General features: G+C 38.7%; 1 protein-coding gene and 1 pseudogene across 9 annotated transcripts in view; both read right to left on the bottom strand.

The window, feature by feature from the left end:
* The window catches only part of RANBP17 (RAN binding protein 17), a 442,116-nt gene that overhangs the window by 37,032 nt on the left and 390,289 nt on the right, over positions 1–14,795 (bottom strand). The gene's annotated exons all lie outside the window — the stretch shown is intronic.
* Positions 9,835–11,172, bottom strand: LOC134810130 (ubiquitin carboxyl-terminal hydrolase 12-like; annotated as a pseudogene).

Below are 14,795 nucleotides of genomic sequence, written 5' to 3'. Positions count from 1 at the left end.
AAATGGTGGCTAATACAGGATCATGAGGGATGAGGGGTTGAATGGAGGTCTAGAAGACAGCCATGGACCATAGTTTTGGAAAACTGTGGAACTACAAAGCTTTTAAGAAAGGAGCTTTTCCAAAGCTTGGTTAATGGATACAAAAGTATAGCCAGATAAGAGGAATAAGTTGTAGTGTTCTGTAGCACTAATAAGGTGACTATAATGAGCAATTTGTTATATATTTTTGAGTAGCTAAAAGAGCAGATTTTGAATGTTCCCAACACAAACAAATGATAAATGTTTGCAGTGATGGATACCCTAAATGGTCATTACACAGTGTATACCTATATCAAATATCACATGGTACTCCATAAATATATAAAATTATCATGTGTCAATTAAAAATAATAAAAGCCAAAAATAGAGTTTTCCCTCCTAAAGACATGGCATTTGATTGATTAATCAATAACTGATTAATTAATTTCTTCTTCATCTCTCCGTATTAACTGGGTTACTTTGTAGAAAAGGGAGCTTTGGTTTTACAACTCTGGGATGTAGCATAGTATAAATGGAAAATGTCTAGGCCTAAAAGTCAAATACAGACTTGTTGAGCCTGGCTGCTTTTCTCTTTTCCTTCATATTTCTACATTTCAAGTCCCAGTCATGAAAGTAAATGGATTATGTAACTCGACATCTACAAAGATAAGCAGGAAGCAGATATGATTCCCCTCACCAGTGAAAAGCAATATGCTATCAATCATATAAAAATTATAAAGACTTCACATAGATTTGGTGACCACATGCCATGCAGGTTGCACTAAAAGGTTCCCATCTACTGAGTCAGCTGTGAAAAAGCCAGGTAAACACTTTAGACACGAAGATTGGAGCATATATCCTTGCAATAAAAGCAAGAAGAGCTTCCATTATGGTTGATTTATGGTTGAGGACTTTGAAAAAGATAAATGTTATTTCAAGGTAGATTTTAAAGTGTGGAATCATAAGGATCACAGGGCATTTGGTCAAAAACAGAATGAATGGTGCTGAAGACTATGTGTTAACTATTGGTTTTCTTTATTTGCAGCTCAAGCTACTATGTGAGATTCAAATCATGATACTTTCCAGACATAAAACACAGGCAGAGGTCATGAATTTTCATATTTTGTCCTAGTTCTTGGTGTTTAAAATATTTTAAAAGGGTTTACATCTGCAATTTTGGAAATAATTTTTAAGCCTAATAGGCATTTTGTCCTCTGTAGCAACTTGTTGTTTGGCATTGAAAACAATCAAGTGCTTCTCTTCTGGAAGCAGTCTCCACAGGAAGCACATGCATCATTAATAGCCTACTGCTCACTAAGACCCATCATTGAAAGCTGTGCTGGAAAGTTAACTGTATAGGAAAGAATTACTTAACTGAGAATCAGGAAGAATGAGGCTGAACTGAAATCTGCCTTAAGCTCATAACTTGTCACCACAACACAAAGGAGAATGAAGGTCTTAGAAAAATATAGTCTGAAGGGCAATTCCAGAGACAAAAGGCCTATTTGGGTGGGGCAGTGGTTTTGGAAATAGGTGAGTCTAGGTTTGAATCTATTATTTCCTAGATGCTTGACTTCTTGAGGTTCAGGTGCACCTCTGTAAAATGTGATTAATATTACCTGCTTTGCAAGGTTTGGCATTAAGATTAAGTGGGCAAAAACTGTAACACAGCACCCAACACATACAAGGTTTTCCCTTCCCATTTGTTTTCCTGGCTGTTTCAATCCATTAAACACCAAAGCACTCTTCTCTCTTTAGGGTTTTTTTTTTTTTTCTTTTGGTCTTTTTTTTGGGGGGGGTGGGGGGTGAAGCTAATGTGTAAAATCTCTAAGTTCTAAATATTTCCTAAATGTGTCACTCGCATATTACATTCATACCACATGACATCCAATTCAATAATGTGTCCAAAATAACAACATATCCTCTTTTGTTCTTTATATACGTTTTATTAATAATGAACTTCATGGGAAATGATCTAGTAGTTCCTAGTTGGTTCAACTTTTTGCTTGCTCTTACCTTTCCTTGTTTAGGCTTTTAGGCTACCCTTCACTTCTGCTTGAAATGCATCCATCCCTGCTATGACTAATCTTAGAGGCCTTCCTCCATCAGTCTACATTTAGACACTCTCTATCCAACACCCCACTTTGTTTTTTAAATTTGTACAAATTTACAGTGTACATGTGAAGTTTTGTTATAAGTATATAATGCTTTCTGATCAATATATGATACTTAGGGTTTCTGTCACCTGACTACAATACCTTTTTGTTAACTATAGTCACCCTACTCTGCTATCAAACATTCAATTTTTTCCTTCCATCTTACCATGTTTGTACCTTTTAACCTACTTCTCTTCATCCTCTCCCTTGCCCCCACTCACCTTTTCATCTCTGTTATCTATCTCTCTTTTTTTTTTTTTTTTTTGAGACGGAGTCTTGCTCTGTTGCCCAGGGTGAAGTGCAGTGATCTCGGCTCACTGCAATCTCCGCCTCCTGGGTTCAAGCTATTCTTACTTCAGCCTCCTGAGTAGCCGCCACCACAGGTGTGTGTGCTACCATGCCCAGATAATTTTTTTTTTTTTTTTTGAGATGGAGTCTCACTCTGTCACCCAGGCTGGAGCGCAGTGGCGTGATCTCGGCTCACTGCAACCTCTACCTCCCGGGTTCAAGCGATTCTCCTGCCTCAGCCTCCCCGAGTAGCTGGGATTACAGGTGCCTGCCACCACGCCCGGCTAATTTTTGTATTTTTAGTAGAGACAGGGTTTCAGTATGTTGGCCAGGCTGGTCTCAAACTCCTGACCTCAAGTGATCTGCCCACTTGGGCCTTCCAAAGTGCTGGGATTACAGGTGTGAGCCACTGCGCCCGACCTAATTTTTATTTTTATATTTATTTATTGATTTTTGAGACAGTCTCGCTCTGTTGCCCAGGCTGCAGTGCAGTGGCGCAATCTCGGTTCGTCGCAACCTCTACCTCCCAGGTTCAAGCCATTCTCCTGCTGCAGCCTCCTGAGTAGCTGGGATTACAGGCGCCTGCCATCACACCCAGTTAATTTCTGTACTTTTAGTAGAGATGGGGTTTCACCATGTTGGCCAGGCTGGTCTCAAACTCCTGACCTCAAGTGATCCACTGACCTCAGCCTCCCAAAGTGCTGGGATTACGGGCGTGAGCCACCATGTCTGACCCTTGTTATCTATCTTTCCATTCTCTACCTCCACGTGATTAAATTTTTGAGCTCCCACATATGAATGAGAACATGTGGTATCTGTCTTTCTTTGCCTGGTTTATTTCACTTCTCCAGTTCCATCCATGTCACTACAGAAGACATTATTTCATTCTTTTTTTATGGCTGAACAGTATTCCATTGTGTATGTATACCACATTTTCTTTATCCATTCATCTGTTGATAAGATACTTAGATTGATTCTATGTCTTTGCTACTGTGAATACTGATGTAATAAACATTTGAGTGAGGCATTCCTGTGATATACTGTCTTATTTTCTTTTGGATATACTCCCAGTAGTAGGACTGCTGGATTGAACAGTAATTCTATTTTTAGTTTTTTGAGAAATCTCCATACTGTTTTCCATAGTGGCTGTATTAGTTTACATTCCCACCAACAGTGTACGAGTTTCCTTTTCTCTGCATCCTTGACAACATCTGTTCTTTTTTGCCTTTTTAATAATAGCCATTCTGACAGGGGTAAGATGGTATCTCACTGTGGTTTTGATTTGCATTTCTCTGATGATTAGTGATGTTGAACATTTTTTCACATACATCTTGGCTGTTTGTATATCTTCTTTTGAGAAATGTCTATTCATGTCATTTGCCCAGTTTTAAAGGGAATTATTTGTTTTTTCCTATTGAATTGAGTTCCTTATATATTCTGGATATTGGTCTCCTGTTAGATGAATAGTTTATAAATATTCTCTCCCATTCAACAGGTTGTCTGTTTACTCTGTTGGTTATTTCTTTTGTGATTCAGTTTTTAGTTTAATTAAGCCCCATTTGTCTAATTTTTGTTTTTGTTGCTGTGTTTTGGAGGTCTTTGTCATAATTTTTTTGCCTAGATCAATGTTCAGAAGAGTTTTCCCTAGGTTTTCTTCTAGTATTTTTTAACAGTTTTGGGCTTTAAGTCTTTAATCCATTTTGAGTTGATTTTTATACATGGTGAGATAGGGGTCCAGTTTCATTCTTCTGCATGTGGCTGCCCAATTTTTCCAGCACCATTTTATTGGAGAGACTGTCCTTTCCCCATTGTGTATTCTTGTCAGCTTTGTTGAAGATCAGTTGGCTGTAAGTATGTGACTTTATTTCTGGGCTCTCTATTCTGTTCCATTGGTTTATGTGTCTATTTTCATACCAATATCATTTTGCTTTGGTTACTATAGCCTTGTAATATATTTTGAAGTCAGGTAATGCAATGCCTACAGCTGAGTTCTGGTTGGTCAAGATTACTTTGGCTATTCAGGCTCTTTTACGGTTCCACATGAATTTTAGGATTTAAAAAAAAATTCTGTGAAGAAGGATGGTATTTTGATAGGGATTACACCGAATCTATACATTACTCTGGTCAATATGGACATTTTAACAATATTCTTCCGATCCATGAGCATAGGATGTTTTTCCATTTATTTGTGTCATCTTCAACTTCTTTCATCAGTGTTTTGCAGTTTTCCTTGTAGAGATCTTTCACCTTCTTGGTTAAATGCATTCCTAGGTGTGTGTGTGTGTGTGTGTGTGTGTGTGTGTGTGTGTGTGTGTATATACATTTTTTTTTTTTTTAGATGGAGTTTTGCTCTTGTTGCCAAGGCTGGAGTGCAATGAAGCGATCTCGGCTCACTGCAACCTCTGTCTCCTGGGTTCAAGCGATTCTCCTGCCTCAGCCTCCTGAGTAGCTGGGATTAACAGGCATGTGCCACCATCTCCAGCTAATTTTGTATTTTTAGTAGAGACGGGGTTTCTCCATGTTGGTCAGGCTGGTCTTGAACTCCCGACCTCAGGTGATCCGCCCACCTCAGCCTCCCAAAATGCTGGGATTACAGGCGTGAGCCACCGTGCCTGGCTTCCTAGGTATTTTATAGCTATTATAAATGGCACTGCCTACTTGATTTCATTCTCGGATAGATCATTATTGGTATATAGAAATACTATTGATTTTTGTACAATGATTTTCTATCCTGCAACTTTAGTGCTTTTATTTATCAAATCTAAGTTTTTTGAAATTTTTAGGTTTTTCTGGATATAAGATCTATCATCAGCAAAGAAGGACAATTCGACTTTCACTTTTCCGATCTGGATGCCTTTTATTTCTTCTCTTGCCTCACTGCTCTGGCTAGGACTTTTCGTACTGTGTAGAATAAGAGTGGTGGAAATGGGAATCCTTGTCTTGTTTTAGTTCTTAGAGGGAATGCTTTCAACTTTTCCCCATTCAGTATGATTTTGGCTGTGGGTTTGTCATACGTGCCTTTATTGCTTTGAGGTATGTTCCTTCTATGCCTAGTTTGTTGAGGGTTTTTGTCAGGAAGGATGCTGAATTTTATCAAATGGTTTTTCTGCATCTATTCAGATGATGATATGGGTTTTTGTCCTTAATTTTGTTGATGTGATGTATCACATTTAATGATTTGTGTACACTGAATTAACACTGCATTCCTGGGATAAATCCCACTTGATCATCGTGTACTATCTTTTGGATATGCTGTTGGATTTGATTTGCTAGCATTTGTTAAGGATTTCTGCACCTATGTTCATAATGGCCTGTAGTTTTCTTTTTTTGTTGCGTCCTTGTCTGATATTGGTACCAGGGTGATAGTGACCTCATAGAATGGGTTAGGGAGAGTTCCCTCCTCCTCAATTTTTTGGAACAGTTTCAGGAGGACTGGTATTAGCTCTTCTTTGTATATTTGGTTTTGTATGTTTGTACGTCTGGATTTGAATCCATCTGGTCTTGAGTTTTTTTGCTGGGATTTTTTTTTTTTTTTAATTACTGATTTGATCTCACTAGTTGTTATTGGTCTGTTCAGGACTTCTATTTCTTCCTGGTTCAATCTCAGAACCTTGTATGTTTCCAGGAACTTATCCATTTTTTTCTAGGCTTTCTAGTTGGTGGGCACATCATTGTTCATAACAGTCTCTGATGATCTTTCATATTTCTGTGATCAGTTGTAACACCTCCTTTTTCATTTCTGGTTTTATTTGGGTCTTTTCTTGGTTAGTCTAGCTAGTGGTTTACCTATTTTGTTTACCTTTTTGAAGAAGAACCAACTTTTTGTTTTGTTGATCCTTTGTATTTTTTATTTCTTAGTCTCTACTTCATTTAGTTCTGCTCTGATCCTTACTATTTCTTTTCTACTGCTAATTTTGGGTTTGGTTTTTCCTTGCTTTTCTAGCTCCCTGAGGTGCACTGTCAGATTGTTAATTTGTAATCTTTCCACTTTTTTGGATATTAGCATTTATTGCTATAAACTTCCTTCTTTTTTTCCACAAATAAACAAACTTTAATAGATATTATTTTGTATCTATATAGCGCCTTCTTCAAGAACCTTAAATGCTTTACGGACATTATCTCTAATTAATCCCCACAACAACCCTGTGAGGTAGGTATTACTCCCATTTTAAAAGACAGTGAGACTGAAGCACAGAGAGGTTAAGTGACTTGCCCAAGGTCACACAGTTAAATTCACTGAAGAGCCAGGACATGAGCGCTTTAGCCTCTCAGCTCCCAGTCAAATACCTCATGATAGAATCTTTGATAAAAAGTGTTTTTAAAGAAAGTATCAAGAGTAGTTATGTTATGAAAATGAGGTCTTTCTACTGCCATCAAGGAAAGAAAAAACCCTATACCGATGGTTAGAGGCCACAAGACCCATATAATACAACATTTCCTTTTTTCCCTATTCCCAAGCCTCCTGGTTCCTGTCTTAAATAATCTTTTAAAGGTAAAATTTCCAAGACAGAAGCCATGTGACTTAAGAAGTGGGATTTAATTTAGAATATTTACTCTTTTAGTTACAATAATTTATAGAAATTTTTATTCCAATATACAAAATATAGGACAGCCATCCTAACAATCATGTACATAGTTACACAGCAATCAGCCACCATTTACAACTTAAACCAGCCCCACATTTTAATCACAGTCAACCAACATATAACCTCACAACGCTTTCTTCATAGGTCACTTCTTACTTACTATACCTGTATTTTCTCCCCCAACCCTGACCCTATATGTTTTAAAAGTATATTGAATTTTTGATAAACTTCAAAACATTTTACTTAGATCCAGCTGCATTAAGAAGAAAAAGTAAATGTAAAACTGTCACCCCACAGTGCCTCCCCTTACAAATCATACTATGAAGTATGGTGTAGATGTGAACAAGGTATGTGACTACCAGGAACTCAATACATATACTAGAACTTGCTTTAATATGAAATTTAACTTGGCTTTTACTGCATGTTTTTTTTTTAATGCAAAAATGTAAAAATAAACACAATGTAGTATTTCAATGCTGTACTTTAATGCAAATGACTTCATCTATCTTTCTTAAACATGTTGTGATATAGCTAATGTTAAAACTGACACAGCTTCACTTTCCTCTTTTTCTCTGTACTGAAAGCTGCAGAAATACAGCTTTAATTTCAAGACAATTTGATTTAAGCCCTCAAAATACAAAGTGTGCACCACTTCCACTGCCCTGACTTTCCCCACATTGTTGACTGTGATTCTCTGTGGCATGTTGGTAGATCAGGCAGGCTATATATAATTTGTACAAAACAGCTCTAGCCAGGGTAAGGCTTTAGAAACTATCTTAAAGAGAAACTTGTCAAAATACTTTTGATATTTAGTACAAATACTAAATATTATAATTTTCTCCCAGCACATCTGTTTAAGCAGCCCAATTACCTAAGTGACCCTGTTAAAGATCTGCTTATGGAAGAAATAGGTGAAGTCATTTACTGAGCCAAAAGATACAGATAATAAATGTTAATAATAGCAGCAGACTAAAAACATTCCTTTTTGTTGTTTGTTTTTCCATAGTCAACAGTTTTAGCAAAAGAATTTTAGAAAATGACAGATTTTAAAAAAAATTTACTGCCTGAAAAGAGTTTAATAAAGAACATCCAACGCCTGATTGCTATTATCCTGAATATAACTTTCAATAATTTTCTGCAAGTTACATTCGGCTACTGTCAGACAACTTACTGATGCATGGAAAAGTGTCCAAAAAAACTGCAATGGTTTACATATATTATGTACATATATTACTTCTTAAAACCCCCAACAGAATAAAGTCTTAGCAAACACAAATTTTAATTTCTGAACACCCTTCCAGTAAGATTTGTAAAGGTGGGTGGAAGGGGAGTAAAGACTTGTTTTTTGTATTCCTAGTCTACTTGATTAAAATGTAATCTTCAAAGGGTTTGTTCAGCTCACTATCCAGGCTGCTAGGGTTATGATGAACATTATTACTTCTTTCCAGGGTAAAAAAATGACATCTGAAAATAACATAAATGCTATGACATGATTTTCCCAAGCATGATCTCAACTTGGAACATTAGAATACTTAAGAATTCTAAAGATTGGTATACCACCACTGCACTAGAATTTTTAATTATTCCAACAACTATAGGAATTTTTTTTTTTTTTTTTTTTTTTGAGACAGAGTCTTGCTCTGTTGCCCAGGCTGGAGTTCAGTGACATAATCTCGTCTCACTGCAACCTCCGCCCCCCAGGTTCCAGTGATTCTCCCGCCTCAGCCTCCCAAGTAGCTGGGACTACAGGCGCATGCCACCACACCCGGCTAATTTTTTGTATTTTTAGTAGAGACTGGGTTTCACCATGTTAGCCAGGATGGTCTCGATCTCCTGACCTCGTGATCCACCCGCCTCGGCCTCCTAAAGTGTTGGGATTATAGGCGTGAGCCACCGCGCCTAGCCAGGAATATTTTTTATAGTTTTTTAATTTTATGAAATTAAAGCTGAAGAAAATAACTGATTTAGAAACCATAATAAAAGGACAAATATTTGGCCAGAGATATCAGTTCCTCCTGAAAAAGGATATTTACCTCCTCTCATTGCAGTTTTTCTCAAGGTATCTTACTGATTTCAGATATAATTTAAAATTCACCTTAAAAATAGAAACAAACAAAAGGACTACTTAAACTGACATTAACTAATAAAAATATGCTCAAATTTACTGACAGAATCATGGGCACTTCATACAATACTTAGACTCTACCAGTTTTAAGTAAAATAAATAAGGAAAAAATTATGATTACAAAGTCAGTCTTTCCCCTTGGGGAAACAAAAAGCCACTTTTGACCAATTGCTCCCTACATGTATTATTATAAGCTTCTTCAGAGAACCAAAACATCTTTGTCTTCCTGACACTGGATTATCTAGCATGTTAGTTTTTACATCAGGAAGGCAACTGCAAGTGTTGGGCCCAAAAGTGTTTCTGGTTTACTCTTGAAAAGACCACTGAATATGCTTCTATACATACTGAACCAGGCAAATTTATGCAGTGTGTTCAACATCATCTCCTTATCAGTACAGCACAGATTCCGATTCTTTCTACCGCACCCCCAAGGAATTCATGGCATTATTAGTGCAATTAATAAAGAGAAAATGCATGTTAATACTGGAAGGCTGTTTTACAAGAGGAACTGGTATCTCTGATTTCACCTCCTTGTTGAATGGAACTGTACAGACAGCATGATACCTGAGCAAATAAATCAACTACTGTGATCGGAAGGGCTTGTCAATCCATCGTCTTTGCTTTATCGTGTGCAAAGTGTGCTAATGCCCCCTGAGCTTCCTGCATTTTCTCTTTTCTTGAAAAATCAGTGCTTGATCCTTTCCAAAATAACCAGAGAAGAAATGCGGCAGAAAGTATCTCTTCATCACAGTTCCCCCTCAATCCCGAGACTGATAGACAAGGTTGTAACCAGACTCAGAGTTCTTTGAGATATCTGATGTCAGCCCGTAGACTTCTTCAATAGCTTGTGCATCTATTTTTTCTACAATGTCGTCATCAAACAACCAAAAATCATGACTCTTAACTATTACAATACAATGGCCTCGACTGGGACCAATGCTGACAATGAGGCTGCACACACCCTCCACACTTTCATATGAAGCAAGTCTACAAATAAGTCTTCCACAGTGAACCACAACAGCAACAAGGCTGTACATTCTGTCTGGATTGGTGGCATCACCTGAAGTGTTAAATAGACTAAGTTTTAAAGGAAAAACTACCTGGTAAGAGAGTTTTGTAAATCGATGAAGTTGATCCTTATATTTAAATCTCTTCAGGTGTGGAGCTAGAATCATGGGCAGTTTTTAAACTTTCCTCCGTTTGTGTGCTTCCTGTTTGCTGCGACACTCTTCACAGTAATACTTGTATTCACTGCATAGAGTTTCTGTGTTGCTGAAAGCCCTCAAGCAGTGAGTAATTGATGTATTTTGTTCCACGTCAACAGACAGGTCTAAGAAATCTTCATCTTTGCTGCTCATAGTTTCACAAGTAAGACATCTGGTTTCATTAGTTAATGTTCCCTGAAAAATCTCATGAACCCGCATTGGGTCTGGGGTGCTGTTATTATTTTCATTATTAATATTACCATTAGGTAAGCGGCCATTTTGTTTTTCTTGCTTTCTCTCTTCTTGTAAAATATCAGCAATTGTATTTAGTAGGTAATTTAAGAATTCATGGGGGATCTTGTTGCATGTAGTTGTCAAAAAGCTCATCTTCTTTCTGTAATCTTGTGATGAACTTCTTGGGAGGTATTACTCCAACTTTTTCTTCTGAGTGGCTATGCTATGGAAGAGATCTGCTAAGCATGTAAGAAGGCTCTCCTTTTTCCTAGGTTGACTCTTCTATGCAAGAACTGTTTCCCGAAATGGACGACAAAAATAAAGTGCTTGAAGAACTGAATTGCAGTAGCAGGTATTCCCAAAACTGACAAATCCAAAATAGTGCTCATTCACTGGAAACTGTTCTGGACCAATCTCCTTCTCTAATGCCGAAGCATTGGCACTCATGGTACAGATGGAAGCGAATTTGGAGACTGTCATTAGGATTTACATCCGGCCAGCACCATCTTCCACCCAATCACAGCGGCGGAGGCGGGCGCGGGAGGAGGGGAACCGGGCCACCTGCTCGCACCGCAGCCCGCGGGCGGACCCCGAGCCGCCACGGACCCACACACCGAGCCCACTGGGCCGCCACTACCTTCGTCGCCAACGGCGCTCAAGCCTATAACCTTCCTTCTTAGCACTGCTTTTGCTATATCCCACAGGTTTTGGTATGTTGTGTTTCCATTCTCATTTGTTTCAAGAAGTTTTTTTTTTTTTTTTTCCACTATAATTTTACATTGACCCAATGATTATCCGGGAGCGTGTTCTTTAATTTCCATTTATTTGTATAGTTTCCAAGTTCCTCTTGGTATTGACTTCTGGTTTCATTCCATTGTGGTCTGAGAAGATACCTGATATGATTTCAATTTTTAAAAATTTGTTGGGCCAGGTGCGGTGGCTCATGCCTGTAGTTTCAGCACTTTAGGAGGCCAAGGTGAGCAGATTGCTTGAGCCCCGGAGTTTGAGACCAGCCTGGACAACATAGCAAAAACCTGTCTCTAAAAAAAAAAGCTGGGCATGGTGGCACATGCCTGTAGTCCCAGCTACTTGGGAGGCTAAGGCAGGAGAATTGCTTGAGCTTGGGAACACAAGGCTGCACTGAGCCATGACCACGCCACTGTGCTCCAGCCTGGGTGACAGAGTGAGACCCTGTCTCTAAAAAAATTTTTTGTTGAGACCTGTTTTGTGGCTTAACGTATGGTCTATCCTAGAGAATGTTCCATGTTCCGATGAAAAGAATGTATATTCTGTAGTTGAGTAGATTCTGTAGCTCTGTTAATTCCATGTGGTCTAAAGTCCAGTTTAAATGCAAAGTGTCTTTGTTGACTTCCTGTCTAGATGATCTGTTTAATGCTGACAGTGGGATGTTGAAGTCCTCCACTATTATTATATTGTAGTGTGTCTCTTCAAATTTAGTCATTTTAGGAATCCAGGTGTTCCAGTGTTGGGTACATACATATTTAGAACTGCTATAGTCTCTTGCTGGATTGATCCCTTTATCGTTATATAATGACCTTCTTTGTCTTTTTTCCCCTTTTCTTGATATAAAGTCTGTTTTATCTGATACAAGGGTAGCTATTCCTGTTCACTTTTGTTTTTTGTTTGTGTGGATTATCTTTTTCCTTCTCTTTACTTTCACTCTATATGTGTTTACTGCCAAGGTGAGTTTCTTGTAAGCAGTATATAGTTGGATCAAATTTTCTTTTTAAATCAGTTCAGCCATTCTATATCTTTTTAACTGGATAATTTAAATCCATTTATGTTCAAGGCTATTACTGATATGTGAAGGTTTGTTCCTGTCATATTGTTAATTGTTTTCTGGTTGTTTTACATATTCTTTTTTCCCGTCTTTTTCTCTTACTAATTGTGGTTTGGTGAATTTCTGTCGTGGTACCATTTTAGTCCTTTCTTCTCTTTGTGTGATTGCTTTACTAGTGAATTTTAAACTCTTGTGTGTTTTCATGATGGTAAATGGCATCCTTTGTTTTCAGGTTTAGGACTCCCTTGAGCATTTCTTGTGGCTGCAGTCTAGTGGTAACAAACAAATTCCCTTAGCATTTGCTTCTCTTGGAAAGACTTTATATCTCCTTCATTTACAAAGGTTAATTTTACTGGATGTGGTATTCTTGGCCAGTTTTTCTTTCTGTACTTTGAATATATCATTCCATTGTCTTCTGGCCTGTAAAGCTTCTGCTGAGAAATCCAGTGTTAGCCTGATGGGGTTCCTTTTATAGGTAACTAGATGCTTTTCTTTTGCAGTTTTAAGGATTTGCTCTTTAAGTTTTACTATAGATATTCTGACTATAAGGTACCATGGAAAAGACCCTTCTGCATTGTATCTTCCTAGGGATCACTGAGTTTCCTGTATGTGAATGTCTACATTTCTTGTAATAAATGGGAAATTTTCATCTATTATTTCTGTAAATGGGCTTTCTAATCCTTTGTCTCTGTTCTCATGGATGCTGGCAGTTTGAATATTCAATCACTTTACGTTGTTTCATATGTCATGAAGGCTTGGTTCATTCTTTTTCTTTCAAATTTTTTTTTGTCTGACTGGATTATTTGAAAAAGTCCTGTCTTCAAGTTCTGAGATTCTTTCTTCTGCCTGATCTAGCCAACTATTGAAGCTTTCAAATATATTTTGTATTTCCCTCAATGAATTCTTCAGTTCCAGAATTTCTATTTATTTATTTTTTAAAATCTCTTTGGTAATGTTCCCATTCATATCCTGAATTGTATTTGTATTGTTTTTCAGATTTCTCTTATAACACACTGAGCTGCTTTAAAATCAGTATTTTGAATTCTTTATCTGGGATTTTGAAAATTTCTTTTTGAGTAAGATCTATTGCTGGAGAATTACTGTGTTCCTTGGGAGGTGTCATATTTTCTTGTTTTCATGTTTCCTGTGGCCTTATGTTGATATCTGTACATCCAGTTTAACAGTCACTTTTTCTTGTTTTTGAATTTACTTTCATAGGGGAGGCATTTTTCCTGAAGAAATATCTGTGGTATTGGTTGGGTAGGGCACTATGGCTTTGATTGTGGATGTATGCAGTAGTATAGTAGTGTAGTATTATTTCTTTGGTTGTAAGTAGCATTAGTGCTTTCTGTAACTTTCTTGGAGGGTTAGGGTGCAGTTATTAGTGGAAGCTGTGGCAAATTTGTGCTGGGAGCTGGGAAACCAGGCAGGTCTCAGTCTTCAGGCCCAGTGGTGGCAATGGTGGGATGAACGTGCCTGTCTTTGTGCCCCAGGGTGGTATAGGCTGGCACTTGTGTTGGCAGTTACGGGAAAGCTGATTCTTGGGCCTCCAGGTGGCTTGCACATATGCTGGTAGTAGCAGCGGTGGGCTGGGTGGGCGAGCAGATTCTAGGGTCCTTGGATGGCCCACGTGGCATGGGTGATGGAAGTAGCAGTGGTAGGATGACCCTTTGGGTCTTGAGTGGTGCAGGCTGGGTGAGTGCAGCTCTCTGGGTGGACACTGGGGAATGTCAGCAGGAATTCTCAGGATGTGGAGATACAAGGGCTGTGGTTTCCAGGGGCAGATGCAGTCCTGTGATGGCTGCACTCTTCAAATGGTACCCTGCTGCAACTTTTCAGGTCTGGAAGGGTGAGTGACCCAGCACCAGTTCCCTGGCTGGTGCAATGCCTTTACAGGGTCTTCAAATCACTGCTCATGCTAATGTTAAGAGTTCGTAAGGGTAGAAAAGCTTTCATGTGGTTTAGATTGCAGTAGTCTGTGGCAGGCACGTGGACTGCCTAAGTTCTCTCATTTACCCTTTTCTCTGCAATACTGAGCCCCTCTGGGCTTTCTGGCCAATCTTGGCCGAGCTGGCTGCTTGCTTCCTTCTCTTTCTGTGCCTTAAATGTTTCCTGTGAGTTCTTTTTTTTTTTTGAGATGGAGTCTCGCTCTGTTGCCCAGGCTGGAGTGCAGTGGCATGATCTCGGCTCACTGCAAGCTCCGCCTCCCGGGTTCACACCATTCTCCTGCCTCAGCCTCTCGAGTAGCTGGGACTACAGGCGCCCGCCACCACGCCCGGCTAATTTTTTTGTATTTTTAGTAGAGACGAGGTTTCACCGTGTTAGCCAGGATGGTCTCAATCTCCTGACCTCGTGATCTGCCCGCCTCTGCCTCCCAAAGTG

The sequence above is a fragment of the Pan troglodytes genome, chromosome 4 (assembly GCF_028858775.2).
Source record: "Pan troglodytes isolate AG18354 chromosome 4, NHGRI_mPanTro3-v2.0_pri, whole genome shotgun sequence".
Classification (NCBI taxonomy): Eukaryota; Metazoa; Chordata; class Mammalia; order Primates; family Hominidae; genus Pan; species Pan troglodytes.
This window is presented reverse-complemented; position numbering and strand designations above follow the sequence as displayed.